Source organism: Rutidosis leptorrhynchoides, chromosome 2 (assembly GCF_046630445.1).
Source record: "Rutidosis leptorrhynchoides isolate AG116_Rl617_1_P2 chromosome 2, CSIRO_AGI_Rlap_v1, whole genome shotgun sequence".
Classification (NCBI taxonomy): Eukaryota; Viridiplantae; Streptophyta; class Magnoliopsida; order Asterales; family Asteraceae; genus Rutidosis; species Rutidosis leptorrhynchoides.
Window position 1 is genome coordinate 121,337,870 of NC_092334.1, and position 7,349 is coordinate 121,345,218.

Consider the following 7,349-nt stretch of genomic DNA (forward strand, 5'->3'; position numbering starts at 1 on the left):
AGCGAAGACTGGTTTGGTGAGAGGCGATTTTGAAGTTAAGTCGACAACTGGAATCGTCTACTTCTCCTTACCAGACGATGCTGTTGATTTCGACTCTGGGCTCGTTAATAGCTTCGTAATCAGAGTGTTTGGATTTACTTTGTATCAATTTCGTCGATCTTCATTATTGATGGTAAAGAAATTGTGAGCGATGTAAAAGTTGCGAAGATTGAATGAAATTTTGATTAATTGCAAGAGTTTTGAATAGCGAGTAAGAATTTTGTGATTAATGATCACCGAATATATATATATATATATATATATATATATATATATATATATATATATATATATATATAGGAGAGTTGGGTATGTTAATCTATTATGATTAAGTATCCATCATGTTGATTTAACGGTAATATTTTTCACCAATGGATAGAAACGGTAACTTTGTTTAATCTAACGGTAACAAAGGCATAGCGAAATATTTAAATGCGGTTAGCGGACATCAATAACTGCGAATTTTTTAGAGTTTATCATGATACATTATTATGCAAAATGTATCATAATAAACAGGGGGGACTTGATCATATACATAGCATTGTATATGTATATTTTATTGCTAAAGGTTAAAAGCAGAAGTTACGCGAAGTATATTCAAAAGGCTTGACATATCCGCTGAAAGTTAAGTTTGTGGATTATGGCGGATTAATAGAAGACTGCGGATTATTTTCGCTAAATCAGCGTGGATGGTTAGACAATCCGCACACCGCGAATGTTCTGAAAACTATAAATAGAGAGCTTGACTTCTCATTTATAGGTGGTTGATTCTCTGCCATTTGCCTGGACCTTTGTAATTTTCTCTTGTGATCTTGCCCAAGGAACTTTTACATTGTGTTAAGGTGAATCATGCTAATTAACAATCAAGACCGGGTCGGGGTGGTTGATCACTTGATTGATAAAGTGAAAGACGATCATCAGGGCCCAAAATAATCATCAAACATCCCATTCTCCATCTTAATATCATTATACTCAATCCTTAATTAAGTACTCTTTAACATAAGATTGATCTGGGAGGACCCCGATACACGAATCAAACAACAATTAGGTGTCGACACTTGGGTGCTAAGGTTGCTTCCAACCTAGGTGCTACTTAATGAAGAAAGCATACTAACAATTACAAGACTCGAATGTAAGCTACACAAACGTATATATGGGGATTATGTAACCAATCAAGCCACTTGATTTTCTTTAAAGAATATCGTTTCTCGATCCAATCATAACTTTTAACTTGAATTTCGCTTAGAGCGACCGGAGGACTCCAACATCAATTTTTAAAAATCATTTGATTCCGGTTTTTCCAAATGAGATATCCGATAGTCCATTAGACAGCTTGCCAAATTTTTCCGCCAATCAAAGAAGTGCTAACCGATGAGTTCCCACAAAAAAGCATCGCCCATAGATAGAGGTGGATTCACACTAAGATCCACCATCTATAGACTTTTTCCAAAATTTCAAAAACATTTTTGCAAAGTATAATCGAATGATCAACCGATTCAATGTCATCATCACATATTGGGCATCGAACGGAGTGAAGATCAATACCTCTTTTGTCAATTTCTAACAAAATCGGTAGCCTCCTCCGCCTAGCCCGACACACAAATATTTATTCTTCAATGTCTCAAAGAAACCATTACATGCTACTGATTGCTGGACGTGATCAAAGCCGTGAGTGTCTTTGTCGTAAATGATCCATTACTGCTTAATAACCATCGCCACGAGTCCAATTTTTCTGGAACCATAACGAAGGGCTCTAATAGTCCCATCAATTATTCAAACTATGATTGTGTTCGACCCGATAATTCCCTAATCCAACTCCACGATCCGATACAGTTTATCCCGTTCCAGCATGCTCGACCACACACTGTAGCCTGCTGGTTTGACTATAGCCTGAATAGTCGGCTGAATTTTTCTTTTAATGGCTTTGTCAACGAGCTATGTATCATATCAGAAACTGGTTTCGCTTCCGTCCCTTATTACTTTTGAAAAAGAGCTTGAGAACAGAAGACCAGCTTGATCTGCTACACCTGTTTTGATAATATTACTCCACACACTATTCTTGTTAGAAACATGAATTATCCCACCCGAATTAAGGAAACCCGGTATTAAACCTCCACCACCACTTGCCGATCAATGCCATGTATTTAGTTTTAAGAACGCCCAAGTTTAGTCCTCCCTCCTCGAAAGGACGTAGAACATCATCCCATTTTACCCATGATATTTTAGTCTCACTATCGGACCCACCCCAAAAGAATTTTTCGTTTCACACACTCTAATTTTTAAGCACGCGTGGCGGGGCACGGAAGAGCGATAAGTAATACAACGGTAAACTATTTAACAACGAATTGGCGAGAGTCACAAGTCCACCAAATGACACTACACGAGCCTTCCAAACCGAAAGTCTTTTCTCAAATTTTTTCAACAAGGGTTTCCAACTTGAAGATTTATTCCTATTTGCTCCTACCGGTAACCCAAGATATGTAAATGGTAATGAGCCAATGTTACACCCGAATATATATATATATATATATATATATATATATATATATATATATATATATATATATATATATATATATATATATATATATATATATATATTAAAATGATCCTTAGAGAACTAGAGTATGTAGAGAACACATAGAACTCATAAATTGAACTTCAATCTATGTGGAGATTGAGCTTCAATCTATGGGCAGATTGAGTTTTTGTTTGTGAAAAAAAAAATTCAATCTTAAAAAAATAAGTCAATCCGCACACACAAAAAAAAAAAAAAACTGCAAAAAAAAAAATCAATCTACACAAAAAAAAAAATCAATATGCAAAAAAATGTCAATCTGCACAAAAAAAAACAGTCAATCTGCACAAAAAAGTCAATCTGCACAAAAAAAGTCAACCTGCACAAAAAAAGCTGAAATTTTTTTTCTCAATTTGCAAAAAAAAAATCAACCTGCACAGAAAAAAAAGTCAATCTGCACAAAAAAAAAACTGCAAATTTTTTTTCTTAATCTGCGAAAAAAAGTCAATCGGCACACAAAAAAAGTCAATCTGCAAAAAATAACTGCAAAAAAAAAATCAATCTGCACGCAGGTCTGAAGGTTAGTCGATGGTTCTATGGGTTTTCCTACCATCTTTGTTTCTCCATAGATCCTCACCCTATATATATATATATATATATATATATATATATATATATATATATATATATATATGGAGTACAAATTCGATAAGTGAATATGGGTCTCACATTTTAGAAATTTCAAATTTACACTAAAAAAACGCGAAGGGGTATTTTGGTCATTTTCGTAATTTAATTTCCACTTTTTTCAGCAGCAATAAAAGAAATAAAAGACTCCAGTTAGGGTTCATACGTTCTTCAATTTCATCTCCTTTAACTTCAACTTTATCTCCTTTAACTGATATCTTATCCAATCTCAGATCCTTGTAACACGATTTTGATTTCACATTACGGACTGAAATAGAAAGCTTCAAAATCTTGATTCCGAGACGACGAAGGTTCCATCGATCTGAACTGTAATTTTAACACAATTTATTCAATAGGGTTACACAAAGTTCGAATGCATCTGAAATCAAACGAGCTTACTACAAGCTCTTATTGAAACAGTAAGTTTATTATTTTTGGTTAATTAACGTTGTTAGTAATTACGTTTGGTCTGTGATTTGAATTGAATTGATTGTTGCTTTTTGGCAGCCATCCGGATAAAAATCCAGATCCAGAATCGAAAAAATTGTTTGTAAAAATTGCAAATGCTTATGAGGTACTCCATTGTTATTTAAGCAACTGTATTGTGTTTATATGATCTCATAAGGGTTTTGAGATGATTTGTTCGCTACATTGAAGTTTGTTGATGTGTACCATTAGGTTTTTATATAAATTTTGCTATTGAATTGGTAAAACTACGAAACTCCACCACCACAAGGTTACTGAACGGCATTATGAGTTTTTGAAATTTCGCGTATGATATCTTTGGAATCTCTCCTTACATCCTTCTAACCAAAAAACAAGGTTCCAAATAGATGATTGACATTTGGGGTGAAAACGTAAAAATAAAAGATTGAGATATGCTTATGAACTTAATTACTCACTAATCTTGGGTCACAACCATCTGCAACTACTTGAAGTTGTTCATCTTCGGTTCCCGGTAGTATTGATAAACCTTTAGGTTCAGGCTCTGTCCACATTCTAACACACTAAAGAAATCCAAACCAAAAATAAATTAGACTTCTAAAATTTGAGTTGTAATCTCTTGAATCCTATAATTTGCTTGAAATCCAACGGACCAATCAGAGCGCGATATGTGCCGCGACAATCACATGTGATTAAAAAATATATATATTTAAAAAAAAAAATTAAATAATTTTTTTTCGAGAATTTAAAAAAAAAAATTTGGAAAAATTTTTTAATTTTTTTTTTAAATTTAGTATTTCAAATCTAATCACATGTGATTGTAAAACTCAATCACATGTGATTGTAAAACACAATCAAATGTGATTCTGCATTTCAAATCCAATCACATGTGATTAAAAAAAAATACAAACTTTTTTTTTCTTTCAAAAAAAATTTTCAACTGGAAACAGACTTTTATTTCGGTGATTTGATCAAGTTTGTTAGCGTTTCGTGATCATATCTTCAAAATTTCAGACTTTAATTCGATGATTTGATCAAGTTTTGATCAAAAACTTGGTGTTTAAAGGTTTTAGCGCAAATTTACTGAAATTCGTCATTTTACTAAAATAAAAAATTTTCAGTCACATGTGATTGGATTTGACATGCAGAATCACATGTGATTGAGTTTTACAATCACGCGTGATTGGCATGCAGATCACATGTGATTTACTGCATGTCAAATCCAATCACATGTGATTGAAAAAAAAAATTCGGAAAAAAATTTCGAAAAAAAATTCGAAAAAAAATTTTCGGGAAAAATTTTTTTCGAAAAAAAATTAATTTTTTTTTAAAATTTAAAAATTATTTAAAAAAAAAAATTTTAATTTTTTTCAATCAAATGTGATTATCGCGCCACGTGTCGCACTCTAATTGGTCCTTAGGTCTCAACTTAAAAGATGGTTTCATTTGAATATATATTGCTCTCTAAAATTTAGAATGAAATCTTTAACTTGTTATCTGAAATGCTCCAAAACTAAATATTGGATCCAACATTAAAAAAGGCACAAAGTCCTCAATAGTAATAGAGATCCAAGATGAAAGACTTGCTAATTTATAAAAGGCTCAAACTCATCAATCTTGCTAATTCAGGATTGTTTCCGGTCTTTATATTAATAATTATAAATTTAAATTTGATATACGTATTATTATTTTTTTAGTATGGTCTATCTAATCATCTAGAGATATTTTGCTAAAAAGTTTGTTCGTGATTCGTGAACATTTAGACATTTTATTGTAATTCTTTGCTTAAGTGTGAGTTATGATTCAACTTTAGCTCTTGTTTGTTTGATTCATTATTATACTAATTCTTCAATTCTTCTTTTTTTTTTTCTTCTGCTGGTGCAGCCCCAATTAGAGAATGGTGATAGAAGTAAGAAGCATTTGAATTTGAATGATAGTGCTTTAATGTTTTCTATGCAAGTCTATCATGCGATTATTGATGTAAATTTTTCTTTTTTTGTTGTTAGTTATAATGCCTCCTTCGGCCCTTGATCGCCTTGGTTAGTTTGTTATACTAAACTATCTTTGAGAAGTGTCTTTAATTAATTATATATGTTAATGGCGATAAAGCTTTTGTACTACAACATCTCTTCAGATCGATTATCCAATGTTGTTTGAGCTACGAAATGTTGCTACTGAGTGGGTTTCACATTGTGGGGTTCTTGAGTTTATTGCAGAAGAAGACATGATCTACACGCCCTATTGGGTATGCGTTTTGAGGACTCATTTTACTACCTTTTTTTAACCTTTGATCTCTTAGTCATTATGCTCATTAATACACATTAATTGCTCATATAGATGATGGAAAACTTGCTTTTACAAGAAGGCGACATTGTGCGAGTTAAAAACGTGACCCTCCCCAAGGGTACATATGTTGAGTTACAACAACACACAAAGGACTTTTTGGATATCTCCAACCCAAAAGCAATGTAAGTTTTTGAAAAGTTGGTTTGTAATATTACGATGTTATTGGAAACCACATGTTATTCTTCTGATATTTCTGTTCTGCCCATGCAGCTTAGAGACAACGTTGAGGAACTTCTCTTGCTTGACGACAGGAGATAGCATCATGGTTGCCTATAACAACAAGAAATACTACATCGATATCATTGAATCGAAGCCTTTTAATGCGATAACGATCATTGAAACAGACTGTGAGGTGGACTTTGCCCCTCCTCTTGATTACAAGGAGCCCGATAGACCTGTTCCATCTCACCCTTTAAGCAAGACACCTGCAGAGGGTTTGAATTTCAGGCTCTTATACCTTTTTATGGAAAACAAACAATACTTGCATTTTTATTGCAGCTTTTTTCTTTTTGTGCTCTTGCAAGAGAAGCCGCTCCAGTTGAGGAACCAAAGTTCAACCCGTTTACTGGATGAGGTAGATGATTGGATGGTAAACCGTTAAAGTACCAGTCCCCGCCCTTTTCATCTTCTTCGGGAGCTAAAGAAAATCAACCCGCTTGTCTGGTAGCGGTGGTCAACCGTCAACATGATCTACTTCACAGAGTAGTTCTCGGCAAACACAGGGAAAACTTGTCTTTGGCTCAAATGAAAACCGTAGTGCAGACCCTCAAAAGCAAAAGGTACTTTGATATATCTTCTTTACCAACTATAAGAGCTTGAATGCATGTAGAACTCTAGAAATTGATTTAGGAGTCTGTTTGCATACTTTATAGGAATCTTGACAGTTTGGCCCGTTTGATTGATGTCCTATTAACCCATCTTTGTTTACCTGTTTGACCAGCTATCTGTTGAACCAAATATATGGGTTGGTATTGTGTATGCCTGGAAAACGGGTCGGGTTGGGTCGAGACCCAAATGGGTTTGGGTCGAAACGGGTCATAGGTCAAAACTGTTTAGAATTTAAATGGGTCAAACGGGTTGGGTTGAGACCCGATTTGGGTTGGGTCTGAGTGGGTTGAGACCCAAACGGGTCATAGGTCAAAACGGTTCAGAATTTAAATGGGTCAAACGGGTTGGGTTGAGACCCGGTTTGGGTTGGGTCTGAGTGGGTCGAGACCCAAACGGGTCGGTCGGGTCGAGAACCATTTTGTTCAGTAGAAATTTAGTTTTAAATATTTATTTTATCATATTTAGTATTTATTATTTTTACTATTTT

At 34.0% G+C, this 7,349-nt stretch overlaps 1 pseudogene; it reads left to right on the top strand.

Annotated features, from left to right (window-relative positions):
* Positions 1–5,262: 5,262 nt before the first annotated feature.
* On the top strand, positions 5,263–7,097 carry LOC139888215 (uncharacterized; annotated as a pseudogene).
* Positions 7,098–7,349: the final 252 nt, after the last annotated feature.